Genomic DNA, 15,398 nt, shown 5'->3' on the forward strand with positions numbered 1-15,398 from the left:
AGTGTGGTGGCTGGCTTCCTGAGATTTTCTGGCTCTCTTCTTCTCCTACCTTTGGTCTGGACTTTCCCTGGACTTCATCTCTATTGTCCCTGTCCTGCTCACTGTTGACGCCACTCCCAGCAATTTCTGCTCTGTAGTGGGCCCAGGGCTCATTATAAGTTCTATAGGTCCTAAGCCTTTGTGGGTTCCTTCCTCCATCAAAAATGTTAAAAATATATTTTACAAACATGTGGACAGAAAGATGAATATATTAAAACACTTTTTTTGACCTAAAAGTGAACTTTTTTCCTTCTGACTTTAAAAGAAATTTAAACCTTCCTTGAGGCCCTACAAGGACAGTGGACCCCAGGCATTGTGGAGATCGTGCCTGATGGATAACCTGGTCTGGAGGGGCCCTGTGCTAGAAAAGTGCCTCCTGGTCATTTTTGAGCATTGCTAGTGCCTGCACCGCCCAACCCCTTCTGGCCTTTGTGAGACTTTTGCAATCACTTGGTACTGGATTGTGCAAAACTCTCCCCATTCAGGCGCTCTTCTCAAACTGGTCCACCATGCTTTCAGTGAATACAAGTTGGCATGTTGGTCACAACAGGGACTCATGTTCTCAGGTTCCTTCGATGCCACCCTCTCACCTTGCTCTGCGTCCTCCTACACGGACGTTGCTACCAGGCAGTTCTTTGGGTATTGGTGGTCTGTCTCCACCTTCTCGTATTTTGGTTTGTGTAGAATACCTTTGTTGGCAAATGTTGTCTGGGGATCTTTTCTTGAAGAAGAAGATTAGCCCTGAGCTAACATCTGCCGCTAATCCTCCTCTTCCTGCTGAGGAAGACTGGCCCTGAGCTAACATCCGCACCCCTCTTCCTCCACTCTACATGCGGGACACGTGCCACAGTGAGGCCTGCCAAGCAGTTCTTTAGATCCATACCTGGGATCCGAACCAGCAAACCCCAGGCCGTGGAAGCGGAATGTGCGAACTTAACCCCTGTGCCACTGGGCCGGCCTCTATCTGGGGATTTTTGGTTTTGTTATGGAGCTGTTGTATCTGCTCTTATGTTTGGATTTACAGAGACTGAAAAACTGTGCTGCTGCTATCTTCCTTTCTAAGAGCTCTTTTTTAAATTTATATACTTGACACACAATATCATATTAGCCTCAGGTGTACAACATAATGATTCGATATTTGTGTGTATTGCAAAATGATCACCACAATAAGTCTAGTTAAGATCTGTCACCATACATAATTAAATAATTTTTTCTTGGGATGAGAACTTTTAAGATTTACTCTCTTAGCAACTTTCAAATATGCAAAACAATAATATAAACTATAGTCACCATGCTGCAGAGTCATCACGCTTGCATCTCCATGACTTATTTTTTTATAACTGGAAGTTGGTACCCTTTGACTGGACTGTACTGTTCCTGCTGCCATCTTCCTTTCTAAGAGCATTTAATAAACTTCCATTCTCAATAATTCAGGAGAACTTCTTTACTTGTCGCATAAGTCCAAAGTACGATCCTACTGCTCCCGAATATGCATTCTTTTTAAAAATTCTAACAGTAAAGGCTTGGTTTGGAGGTAACTAGCATACTTTATGATAAAAGTATCTTTGCAATGGTTATGGGAGAGTAAGCATTGATTCTTACATTGGAGTGATATTTTTTAGAGATCTTGGCTTTCCTAATCCATAGAGGGGCATTAAGAGATAAGGGTGAGGTAAAGATGGAGAGACATTTTTCTTTAAAGATTGGCCCTGAGCTATCATCTGTTGCCAATCTTCTTTTTTTTTTCCTTCTTCTCCCCAAAGCCCCCCAGCACATAGTTGTATATTGTAGTTGTAAGTCCTTCTAGTTGTGGCATGTGGGACGCCGCCTGAGCATGGCCTGATGAGCAGTGCCGTGTCTGCACCCAGGATCCAAACCAGTGAAACCCTGGGCTGCCCAAGCGCAGCGCATGAACTTAACCACTTGGCCACTGGTCTGGCCCCCGAGATGAGAGATAATTTTGAAGTTGGGCTATTTTGGCAGAGATCCAGCTTCTGAATACACGGTGGACAAGGGGTGGGATCCTTAGAAAGGCTTGATGAACCAGATACACTGTATAGACTTTGAATTTTGCCTGTCAACCAAACTGCAGAGTGTCCTACGTACTTGAAAAGCCTCTATCTAGACCAGAGGTTCTCCCCTTTAACCTCAACTTGTATTGATTTATCTTAATAAATATTTTGGCCTGACTGAAGATAGCATTTCCACTCCTGGGAGTTTGAATGGTGGTTGCCTAAAACACCCGGCAGGCAGGAAAAGTCTCACAATGTGCAGATGCCAGCTTGTTCTTGATGTTTTCTGCCTCCTCAAAAATGCAGTAAATCTGTTTAACTCTACCAACTGCCAGGCCAAATGATTGATGCGGAACTGTAAACCTGCCATAAGTCGTCTTTTAAAGAACAAAATCCAGTCTGGGCAAGTTATTTCAGACACAAACGTGTGCTGGTTATTTACCTATTGTCTCTAGGCCTCAAGTCCACTCTTCTGTACTCTGCTTTGCAATGCTAGGGCTGAGAGTCTGCAAACTACATTTCCCACACTCCCTTGCACTTGGCTTCCTGTAAGCTTCTGCAAGTGGTAGACAATTGGAAAGCAAGAGGAAGGAAAAAACCTTCCTTTCTGTTCCCAGACCCCAATAGCAACACCCTAGTAGCAGAAGAAAGATAAGGCTCCAGCCTCCAGTGTCCTTTGGCAATGTTGGGACCAGCTCTGCTATGCCCCTGGGAGGTACCATCACCAGTCATCCCACCCTTTGCTGGTCAAACCACCACCGCACCTGTTCACCTCAGAGGTGTGAGCACCAGGCCTGCAGGGTCCCTTCTTTCAGGTTCTACCTTATGGAAATCTCAGCCCTTTCCTTTAGGACCTCTGGCCAAGGGTTGCAAGCTACCTACCGCAGTTACTGTTCCCTGGGCGACATCAGCCCTAGGCTTGTATTTGTTTCCAGTGGCTACTGATATTTAGTTTACCTCAGCATCCCTTCTGTGCTCTTTCACCCTTCCAACTAGTTCTTGGTATGAACTTTCTTCAGTTCTAATTACCTAGCATGGTTTTTGTCTTTCTGGCTGGTTATTTGAACTTGTTTTGCAAGATCTACTGGTTTTCGAGCTGCTTTTCTCAAATTGGTCTACTGAACTTTCCAGTGAATACATGTCAGTATGTTGGCTGTAAGGGAGGGCTCGCAGCTTTCTTTTTATTGAGTGGGAATTATGTTTTTCACTTTTCTCTATTCTGAAGTTTGGTCAACTATACACGCTTAATGAGAGCTTTTAAATGCATATATCTGAATACTAAATTTGTTATTACGAGGGGAAATTATAATTTTATAACGCAATACTATTAAAGCATCTAATATAGTCAAACCATTATTCTTAGAAAATTAAATTGAGGACAACAATGCTATTTCAAAAGTAGGACTAAAGCATTAGAAGACAAAACCTAGGAAGAAAGATGAAATAAACTCTTATTATTTCTCTAAAGAAGACAGAAAGATGTTTAATACTAAAATTACGAAGGATTTTATGGAAGATAATAAATAGCTATTCTATATGTCTATCTTGGGACGGCACATGACTGCGTTTCCACCACTGAGTGGGGAATAAGAGACTGAATAACAATGGGTTCCACGTAGCGAAGGCTGTTAGTAAAATTAACCAATAAGAAAGAATGGGGATCTCATTCTCTGAATACATATACACACACACACATATATACACATTTATACTGAAAAAATATACTGGAAAATATATGTATATATTTCTTGTCTGCCTTGGCTGAGTTACTGGAGTCCTGCCAAGGGCAGGAATAACCTGCTAACCTCTGTATGGCTTTCTCAGGTTTTCAGACTGTACTTTCAAGAATTTATGATCTCCTTAGCTTTATTCACTCCTAGCTCTTGTTTTGTTGGTGAAAAGCATACCCAGGGATCTTTATTCAGTTGGAGGGCCTGCTAATTGATTTAAAAAAAAAATGCATTTTGTCCCTGGTCACTAATTGACTGATGGAACAGCTGTTGGTCTGACAAAAACCAGGCGGAAAAGCAGTTCCCACTATGGGGTGGTCTGTTGCTAAACCTTATTGCTTTTGCCTGTCCATTGCAAAAGCACCCCCGTATATACTCTCAGAGATTGGGGTAGTGTTTTATTCAAAACACAGTCTCTAGAATAATGTCACCTTGTGCAATCATTAGGTGAAGGTAAATTAACCTTAGATATTACATAAAGAATTTAAAGTTTGTTGTCATTGAGCAGTTTTAAGAGTTTAAAGCATAAGCCTGATCATCAAATAAATAATTCTTCATATACTGAAAATCTTAAAGTTTAATGAGATTTCAGTTGGTTAATAATGAAAACGATTTTTTTGTTGTAGCATAGAATCAGATGGACTGAGTCAATATTGCCTTTATGAATATGACAGCACATTAAAAGCATTAAATTTTACTATGAAGTAGTAAACCGTATTTTTCTCAAATATACTTATAGCTAATACTATATAGCATTGATTTATATTTGGTAGCATTGACTAACAACTCTTAATAATAAATGTGATGCTAGATAAATAGATAAATGCAATACTGATTTATAAAACTAAAACTTCTTTTACAAGTAATATCAAATTGAAGAGTAGAATTACAAATTAAGTGGATATTATGGTATGTTGGACATCATGGGGTGAACTAAAACCAGAATCCTAGCATCTTGAAGTAACAGAGCGATTATGTATATTTTTTAATAGCCTTAGGAGTAAGAAGCCGAAAAATTTTGTTTTCTGCAGTATTAGAGAAAGAGTCTGAAAGTTTTTAAAAAGTCAATAAAGGCTCAATAGGCATTAGCCTCTTGCAAATTACTGTGACTAGCAGGGAGCGAAGGTCAACATTGGTCTTAGTTGATGGCGAGTTGACTTTCGGTTCCTTTTGAGTTACTGTGGTTGTAGCTATAGAATAGGATGCATGTTGGGGTGACCCAGACTAATCTAGGAAAGTCTGTTTTTCTCTCATGGTTTTTTCCACCTCTAGGTAAGCTGTGACCAGATCAGGAGTCAGGAGACCTGGTTTCTGGTCGTGACTCATATACGCCGTAGCTAACTCGTGTAAACTTGACAGAGCTGTCTAAAGTCCCTGCACCTAAGCTTACCTGTTTGAAAAGAGCTCTTTCTCTCTCTCTCCTTTTATATTAAAGATTGTGGCTTTAATTACTTTTAAAGCAGTGAATACTGTCATTCAAATGCATTCTTACAGAGAAGCCCAACGTATTGGTAAATCAAACACATTGAAGTGGACTTTCTCTGTTGAAGGGGTGGAGGGACCCTGTGAGCCCTAATCACTGCCTGTGTCCCTTTATCTGCCCTCCTGCCTCTTGGTAGCTCTTGGGGTGCTTGAAGAAACCCCTAGGTGACAAGGCATATCCTTTGAAGACCACAGGGTCAAATGATCGATACGCTTTCTTTCATCTATCAGATATAGTTTTAACCTGAATTTCATCCAGAAAACCCTATGGTTCTTTTCATACTCATAACAAAAGTCACTTGTAAACATAAGGTTTAAAGTCTTCAATATCAACCCATTATAGAAAAATTCAATATATGTTTTGTCTGGATCCATTGGAGTAAAATTATTTTTAAAAATGTGTAAATACACATATATCTTCAGGTATGTGTCTATGACTACAGGGGGAGAGAAGGTGATAATAAGATCATATAAAACAGTTCAGAATCTGACAATGCAATTCAATTCAGTTCCGTTCAATGAGCATTTATGGAGCACCTGCGGTGTAGACGCCACTGTGAAAAACCGTATATAAGGGTCCCAAGGGTTGCAAAGATGAATGACAGGCTCTTTCCTCAATTTATTTTTGAAGCATTCCCTGTTCAGAGATTTTAACTTTTTAATACATATTAGGTATAAGAAGTGTAAGGTACCTAGGGAAAAATCGGCTCACAAATCAATAAATAAATGTCATTGAATAGGTCAAACATCTTGTGGCCATGTATGGGCAGGGTGTACAAGGGTCAAGTAAAACTGTCCCCGAATGGAGAGCTATTTGTCCTTCTTGTTTATTAATGTTGATCCATCTATACTAATGGATTAAGCATGAAAGGAAGTAAGGTGGGGGTCGGGAAGTGTGAGTCACTAAATCTCAGACTTCCATCCTTCATTAATATTAATGCTGTCTTCAACCAGTGCATGTTGGCACAACACGGCCTAAAAGCTTAATACAAGAAAAATGTTCTGATGCTTCCTTAGCATATATTCATTGACATCAAGCACCAAATGGTCTCATATTACATCATATGCCTTCATTTTTATCCAATGAAGAGGCATTTCCTTTCACTACGAGGTGGTCACAGTCACTATTTTGTGTGTTCCCCCCAAAAGTGCACAATTTTAGTTTTTAAACAATTGTCCCATCTATTGACCCACAATAACCTTGAATGAAAGCAGACTTAGCTTGTAGGAATTAACTTATTTCGTAAATCGGCAAAAAATAAGCACTTCTTTTAATCGGTACATTTTCATTCATATTCTTTGAATTCAATCATGGGAACCATAACTCTGTAGCCTATGAGCACCGGACAGCCCAGGGAGAGGGGGAAGTTCAGAATGGGTTTGAGTGATTAGCCGGGAGGGTTTGTGATCATATCTATGCTGGGTTAGCAATTCTTTCTGAATTTCTCTATGAAACACAAGTTAAAGAAAAAAATGGGGGCTGGCCCCATGGCCGAGTGGTTAAGTTCTAGAGCTCTGCTTCAGCGGCCCAGGATTCACCAGTTCGGTTCTGGGCGGGGACCTACACACCGCTCATCAAGCCATGCTGTGACAGCGTCCCACATAGAAGAACTAGAATGACTTACAACTAGGATATACAACTATGCACTGGGGCTTTGGGGAGAAAAAAAAAAGAGGATTGGCAACAGATGTTACCTCAGGGCCAATCTTACCAAAAAAAAAAAGAAAGAAAAAAAAGAAAAACATGTTACATTTCTTCCTTACACCAAATACACTTGGGTAGAACTCAAAATATTCACTTGCAAAGTTAGAATAATCTTAGAAATAAAGAATCAAGGCCCACAGAGGTTAAAGGACTTGTTCAAAAATACTCAGTGAGTAACTGGCAAAGTTAGTACCTCCCAAGGCCTTCTGCCTCTCAGTCTTTATATTCAGAACATGTTTTGTAAATTCCCCAGAGCCATAATCTGTGATTTAGGGACCCATTTTATCTTTGAGAGTGCTCAAACCAAAAACAAAACAAAAGAGTAAGAAGGTTTTTGTACCGATAACCTAATTCTCCTGCAGAGTCCTGCTGCATCTTACCTTCAATCTACCGTCCAATCTTCCTCACTCAACAGCTGACTCAAACATAGCTGATGCCGGAAATAAAGCAGAAAACTAAGAGAAAACACTTTCCTATAGAAAGCCCATAAAATGAATGGGAAAGAAAACTGATGAATGTATTTCCTCTTTCTCCACTCCTCTTCCTCGGCCCCTGCTTGCTTCTCCCTTTCCTCAGGCAATACTAAAAGGCCTGTGTGTGATGGTGGGTAGACATAGGCGTCAAGAAGAGACACGGAAGGTGCAGATTTTTCTTTTCTTTTTAATATTAGAGGATGTTTAGAATTTGCAAATGTTCATCGTTGGGTGATGGTGTCTTGGTGAGCTTCCTGCAGGGCTGGGGCTGTGCGAGTGGTGTGTTAATTTGCGCAGTGTCTGGGCAAGGCCCTGTTTGGGTGTGTCCCAGTCTGGGTGTGACTGTAGATGGGCTTCTTTGGAGGCCTGAGCCAGGGTCAGGCCAGGAGCTGGGAAGCAAAAGTCAATTCTTGCTCTGAGTCCCATTTTAATAGTCTAATATTTACATCTAAATGTTTCCTGACAAACAAACAAAACCTCCCAACCAGCCTAACTTTTAATGCCAGCCTGTTTCAAAGGAAGAACAGAGGAACTCCTTCTATTCTACTTATGCTATTAAAATTTACAAGCTCTTATTTAGATTTCACATTTCCACTTGGAGCAATTCCTCAAAGTTAAAGAGAAACGTTTGCTAACTATGATGGAGGTTAGAAAGAGCTGGTGGATGATTTTCAAGATTCATAATTCTTTTTACATCTAGGGGATACAAGCAAGTAAAGAATAAAAAGAGAAATGGTTTTTAATACTGGGTAGAAAAATGCACTATATATGTACAAAACATACGCTTGGTTTGAGTTAGTATTTACATGCTTCGTAAGCTCAAATAATATATGTTTTTCATTATTTTAGTAAAATTAAAGAATGGGCATTCAAGCTATCTTTAAATTTTCATATTGCTCACGCTAGTTTAATCCTACCAGATCATTTTGCTATAATAAATTCCTACACGAGTATAGTACAGATACTAAAAGACATTGCAATATTCTTCTTTTAAACGTGAATTGAAGAAAAAAATGTTAATAGATAGTTGCATTTTTATGTTAGCCATTATTAGGATTTACTAATGAGAAGTTGACATGCTATTTGCTATTGCTTTCCCATATTACATATAAAATGTTTTTCTACGTTATAGGAGTTAATTGCACAACGTGAAAGAAAATCCTTTGCAATTTCGCGTGATTTATGGGCCTGCCACTGGTGGTGGGGTGTGGGGGACCTTTGGCTTTTGTAAACTTGTTGGGGGAAAGGATGTGTGAAAATTTGAGGAAGCCCAATTAGAGAAAGGCTCTGAGAAAAATTTTTAAAAATCTATCCTGCTGAGCGGCAGGCATTTTTTCTGGATGACAAATGTCTGGAGTTCTCAGTTTTACAAAAAAAGAGTGCTCACCCCTGGCCTCTTCTCCTTTTGTCGTGTAGGTAACCTAAGCTGTGGAAAAAGAGACCATCTGGAAAGAATGCTGTGGTTTCACAGAGCCAACATTATTCTCTCCCCCTCTCCTCTTCCTCTTTCTTTATGGATGGCAACAGTGTTCAGATGACAGGTTCTGGAACCTTGTCTTAGGAGATAAATCCTCAGGCAGTTACAGTGTCTTGGTATTTTGGATGTTTCTGTGCATTTTGTCATACGCTTAAGGAGGCCTATGGGCTCTTTGTGACCTGCTGGGCTTCAAGAAGTCTTTTATCTTCCACTCAGTTTTAATTGAAGAATTTATGGGATTTTGCCGTGTTGGGAGGTAAGTTAGACATAAATGCCTTGTGATTTATATGTGAATGATTTTTCATTGTGTATCGACATAAATCTTATGAGTACACTACACTTCACAGGTATCTTGGTCAGCTGGAGAAATTCTTCACCAGTTTTCCTTGTAAGTGAGAAAGAAGGCACATTCTTCATGTTATGAAGGATACGATATACTTAGACTTTATCATGCTATCACTTCACTAGCGTTCTCACCTTCAATGGCATCTTTTAATTGTTTCAGGTGAAAAAACAAGGTTTATCAAGGAGAAATATATGATATTTGTAGCTTTCATTATCCTAAAAGACATATAATATTTTAGCCAGTTGGTGGCAGTGGGAAAACCATCCTGAGAAATAAATCTGTGAGTGAACGCGACTGATTTTAAAAGGCATCTGCTTGACAAGAACCAAATGAACACTATCTCTAAAAATCCAATCTGAAGGCAAAACAGACTTGTTAGTGTGATTATTAAAACAATTGCCACCTTCTGGTGTAAAGTGATGTCAACAGTGAACAATCAAGTAATGCCCTTTGCTTTGGTACAGTCAAGCACTCAAAGCTACCGTGAAATAGGATCGGACGGGACCTTTCATTTCATATGAGAATTAATTCTCTAAATGCAGTGGAGAGGAGGCAGCTTCCCCCCCAGCCCCCAGCAAGCAGCTCGAAACAAGTCTGCGGGAAGCCATATTTTTTTCTTACTCATTTCTTAGTGTGTGCATGTATACGTTACCAAGTATTATGGCAATTCATGTATTCTTTACATGTAGTTCCACCCGAAAAGAAAAAATAAAAGGGAGAATTTTTCCAAAGGTTTTATAACACAAAAGAATGACAGATCTACGTGTAAATTGTTTACTAAGGATTGAATGACAGGCCACATTGCTTCAGTTACTCACAAGATTTCCAGCTGCTTTGGCAATCTCTGGAAGGAGCACAGCTCCGTTCTGGGCTTACTGCAGATGTCCCCACAAAGAGCCATGCACGTGTAATTTGTGGCAAACCTCTGTTATGAAGACTTTCCGCTCTTCTCGACAAAGTTAAGCTAGTAGCCATACAAGAAAGAAACACCACACACATTCAATTATCGAATACCCTGCACTGTGTGTTTAAAAGTATTTTGAAAGTAACAATTCTACAGCATGGTACCTTGGATTTAAGAATTTTCTGACCTTAAATGGATTCAAAGTAAGGAAACAAGTATTATGTGATTTTATATGTAAATTTCTGTCTTTCGCATTTCACAAAATTGTCCTGTGTCTCAAATCTGTTAATAATGCCTTTAATTTGTAAAATTCCACACATTGACCACTTTGTGAGCTTCTACAGTTGACAAAGCAAAAACAAGACTAAGAAAAAGTTTCAAAGATTAGGTGATCAATAACACATTTCTTCTCCATCAGATTATTTTTTCCATGGACAAAATTCCTGTTTGATTTTTCAATTATTCAAAATGTCAGAATGATAGATATAAGAGAGTAACCAACTAACTAGGGACATCGCTGCCTAATAATATTCAATGTAAAGATTCAGAAAGATGCTTCATGATGAATTCAACTTTCCCCTGTTCTGCCTCATTAGGGTTCTCCCAATTTGACCCAATGCAAACCTATTACTTAATATCTATCTAACAGTAAAATTGCATAAATGTTCACTAGTACAATAGAAGCTAAATGAGCAGTTTCGGATAATTTAATTAAGTTGTAGGTCTTCTAATATAATTCTGTAAGTATGTGAACTTTTAACTTGTGTTAACTCAATTTCCTTATGCTTTCATTTACCATTTGTTGGGGACATTACAGTGATTAGCCGAAGTCCTTCCAGCTCCTAATGTTCTCCATAAATTTTGATTTAAATTGACTGTCACTTTCTCACTATAATAAAGTAGGTATTTGACATCTCAAAAAAGAGAACCGGTCTAGTATATTACACCGTCAAGAAGTGGAACTTTTTTCCTCTATCGCACAAAATCCATATAAAATACACCTTAATAAAGGCCATTAAGATTAGTCAGAAGGAAGTGGGTTGAGGACTAGATATTCATAGACATGTTTATACTTTAGAATTTCTTGAAAAAATAGGCTCCTGTGTGCCCTTGGTATTGAAAACACACATGATCTCATGTTCCCATCTAATTGTCCTGTGTTCAGTGGCTCTCGGGGTCTAGTTGTTGAATTTGTCAGCATTCAGGAGCCTTCGGTAGTAAGATAGGCCAGCAGCTGCTGCTAGACTTCCGTTGAGGTCAGAGGCAGGACTTGGCCAAGGGGGTTACACTCAGATGCATCTCTCACACTTTCTCAGCTCAAATAACTAAAGCAGCAAATTATGTAATTGTACTTTGGACATTTTCAATGAATATATATATTTTTGAGCACAGTCCTAAAAAGAGTAAAATTATGTTGCCCCAAATACACATTTACCCCAAACTCTCTGTAGTGCCAAGAAACTGACTCAGTCAATAAAGTTTTGTGATCATCAGTTACTGCCCTTGAAGTTACCTGGATATTCCCCAAATGGAAGCTTCCGTTCAGTGTCTGGAGTGAACAAAAACATTCAGGAATGGTAACGGGTATGTTTTCCAGGGTCAGTGCTGGAATTTCTACACTGGATGGATCAAGAGTCTGTGGGCAGCCAGAACTGCTTAAAAGTATCAGGAAGGCTGTGAGATAATCACATGCGAGGGGCGGGGGGCAGGGAGGGGTCCGTCCCTCTGGCTAACAGTTGCCAATAAAACCACTCATTTTATCATGTGTTTGGCATGCGTCTTCATGAGAGACAGCCATCCTGAAAGCACTTTTTGTCCCCAAAATGTAACATTCTATTGTGGAACCTTCCTGGCACCTATTCAGGATGAATATAACCTTTTTTTTTTGGTGTGAAAGATTGGCCCTGAGGTAACACCTCTTGCCAATTTTCCTCTTTTTGCTTGAGGAAGATTGTCCCTGAGCCAACATCTGTGTCAATCCTCCCCTATTTTGTATGTGGGACACTGCCTAGCATGGCTTGATGAGCAGTGTGTAGTTCTACTCCTGGGATCCGAACCTGCGAACCCTGGGCTGCTGAAGCAAGGCATGAAGCAAGGCAAGCAATTTAACCACTATGCCACTGGGCCGGCCCCTAAGATGAACATAACTTTAAGTGATAGTAAGGTTAACTAATGTTTATTGGGAGCTTCCTACGCACAAAACGTTTTTTAAACATATTTTTCCTCTGTTTGTACAATACCTCTAGAGTTAGTGACTATTAAGATCCTGTTCTATAAATGGGACACCTGAGTTGTGGTGGGATTAATTAAATTACCAAAGGTAGCAAAGCAAGCCCAATCTTGAAGTCAGTGTTCTTAGCCATTACACTAAATTGGCCTTGTTATAGCCATGTTTCACCTACTGGATGGCAATATAGTAAGGCTCCATGTATATTTACGAATATTGAATGTTATATCTTAAGATACATGCTTCCATGTAACATAAGTGGTGCATGATTGTAAGAAATTTAGATGACATAGGTAATCCAAAAGAAGAAAATAAAAATTGTTACTAATTTCACCACCTAGAGATTGCTACTTTTAAGATTTTACTTTATATTCTTTAAGTCCTTTTCTATACCTGTTTGAAGAATAAGAATTTAATGATACTGAGCATGTTCTTTTATAACCTAATATTTGATTTAATAATTTATCATGAACATCTTCCAGTGTCTTGACTTATATTTTGATAATACCTTTTTAAATGGCTGTGTACTTGAATATTTTGATTTTGAGAGAAGTCAAGTTACAAAATTTTACAGCACCCAGTCTCAAACTGAATTTCACATGTGGTCTCGGGTTGAACTATTGTCACATCTTATTTCTAGAGAATTTTAAAATAAGGGTTGTGCAGAAGTGAGAGGTGGTCAGGATATTTCAAGAAAAATGCTGCATGTGCACACACACACGGAGACTCACTGTTCGAGCTTACATTTCTCTTCTTTGGTACCTCTGTTCTGTAAAGACAAGCGAATATTTTGCACGTAACAGTTTTGTGGATGGGTACTCCTAGGCAAAGGGGTAAAATAATTGGCTAACCATGAAGTGGTGTGAAGCTTGGGAGCGAAGGGTAAAGGACTCTTGACCCGTAATTGAAAGCCTTGGTCACTCCAGTTTCCTTTGTTTTCTGTCCTGACTGTGCCTGAGGGTGAAGGATGAAGTGACATCTTCACGAGGCCTTCCTGGTCAAATGCAATCAGATTGATCGAAAGCTCTCAGAGAACTAGACACAACTCTACCTGGGCAGCACACACTGGCCAGAGAAATGACTGATAAAGAGTCACTCTGCACTATCACAGGACAACCACTTCAACATCTCATTTCAAACTGCAATGAGTGAAGGTGGTTTTTGAATTATGTATTAAACTCAGCTTCCAAATATAGCCTTGGTTGAGCATTTCAGCTAAATGACTCCAAAACATCAATGTCTGCAAATCACAGCTCTTGCTGTCTATTTGCTGGTCCGGTTGTCATTTCCTATTAATGTTCTATTCTTGACTCTGGTGTTCTTGCACCCAACATGGAACCTTCAATGTTAAACCACCCTCCATCTCCTTGCTCTTCCTTCTTGAGCCACAAAAGCTGCCAAGATCTCCAATTCTCTTCAAAGCACATGAACTCTGTCTGCAATTGTGATGAAAGCACAGATTGGTCCTCACCATCTGGTGGGGAACACTTAGCTCTATCAACTTTTCCCCAGTATCAAAGCCTCGGTTATTCTCTCACCAGTAATCACTAATGGAAGTCGTGTTGTTCACTGCAATCTTCAGATTCATCAAAATCAGCGTTCAAAATACTCCCTGGGGACTTAGCTGCTGGTGTCAAGGGCAGGTCTTGGCACCTGAATCTCTTTTTAAACTATCTTTCCTCCAGCACAGCCCTCCCTACTCCTACCCCCTCTTCCACTCATTTCTACAACAGATAATTAATACCAACCAAGTCTTGTTAAAGTTGCCTCCTAAACTCCTACGAAGCTGTTCCTCCCTCTCCATTTCTGGTGCTCTTCACCACCTAGCTCTGGCCACTGTCATCTCTTACTTGGATTCTGCAATGCACAGCAACTGGTCTCCACACACTGATGCAGTGCCCCTCAAATCAGTTATCCACAGTAATCACAGGGATCTTTTTAAAACAATGTCAATGTGGTCATGTTAAAATCTTTACGTGACCTCTGACTAGGATATCCACGCATCCCACTTTGCTAGAACTGTACCAGCTTTTGCTTATTGTCATGATTAACAATGCCAGCCCCGGTGGTCTAGTGGTTACGATTCGTTGCTCTCATCGCCGCTGCCCAGGGTTGCTTCCTGGTCGGGGAACCACACCACCCATCTGTTGGTTGTCATATTGTGGTGGCTGCTTGTTGCTCTGATGCTGAAAGCTATGCCACTGGGATTTCAAATACCAGTAGAGTCACCCATGGTAGACAGGTTTCAGTGGAGCTTCCAGACTAAGACAGATTAGGAAGAAGGACTTGGCTGCCCACTTCCAAAAAAAAAAAAAAAAAAAATGGCCAAGAAAACCCTACAAAAAGCAGTGCAGCATTATCTGATAGAGCACTGGAAGGTGAGAGGATGGTGCAAAAAGACCAGGCAGGGTTCTGCTCTGCTGTACGCAGGGTCGCCAAGAGTTGGAATCCATTCGACAGCACTAACAACAACAACAAATGATTAATAATGCGTCTTTCACTCTCAAGATTGCTCTACTTTAGAGATTAAATTATATGGTCATATGACCTTCCCTCCCCCTGGCCTCTCTCTACAGCTACATTGCCCTAGCCATTCCTGGGATGTGCCATGTTCCCTTCCACCCAGGATCTATGTTCATGCTGTGCTGTCTTTCTGGAATGTTTTTCAAATCCTCTTTCCCTTCTATCTAAGGTCTATTCATTCTTCAGATCCCACTAGAAAACAAGCTCTAGGAAGGCAGGAACTTCAGTCTCTTCAGATCACGACTGTATTCCAAGTGCTTAGAATACTGCCTGTCACATGATAGGCACTGAACAGATATTGGCTGATAAGTGAATCTTGACTCAAGCATTACTCCTTCAAGGAAGACGTCCCTGCCCTTCCTTCTCTCCTCTTTTCCAGGATTTGTTCGATTTCTGTATGAAATGTTATCTACAAACCATGCATTTTATTTCAGAGCATTTATCTCAGTTCCAGATCATACAATCATTAGTTCACTAGAC

At 40.0% G+C, this 15,398-nt stretch overlaps 1 protein-coding gene across 1 annotated transcript in view; it reads right to left on the reverse strand.

The window, feature by feature from the left end:
- Nucleotides 1-15,398, reverse strand: part of TENM3 (teneurin transmembrane protein 3) — a 2,419,468-nt gene that overhangs the window by 624,425 nt on the left and 1,779,645 nt on the right. The window lies entirely within an intron of this gene.

Source organism: Equus caballus, chromosome 27 (genome assembly GCF_041296265.1).
Source record: "Equus caballus isolate H_3958 breed thoroughbred chromosome 27, TB-T2T, whole genome shotgun sequence".
Classification (NCBI taxonomy): Eukaryota; Metazoa; Chordata; class Mammalia; order Perissodactyla; family Equidae; genus Equus; species Equus caballus.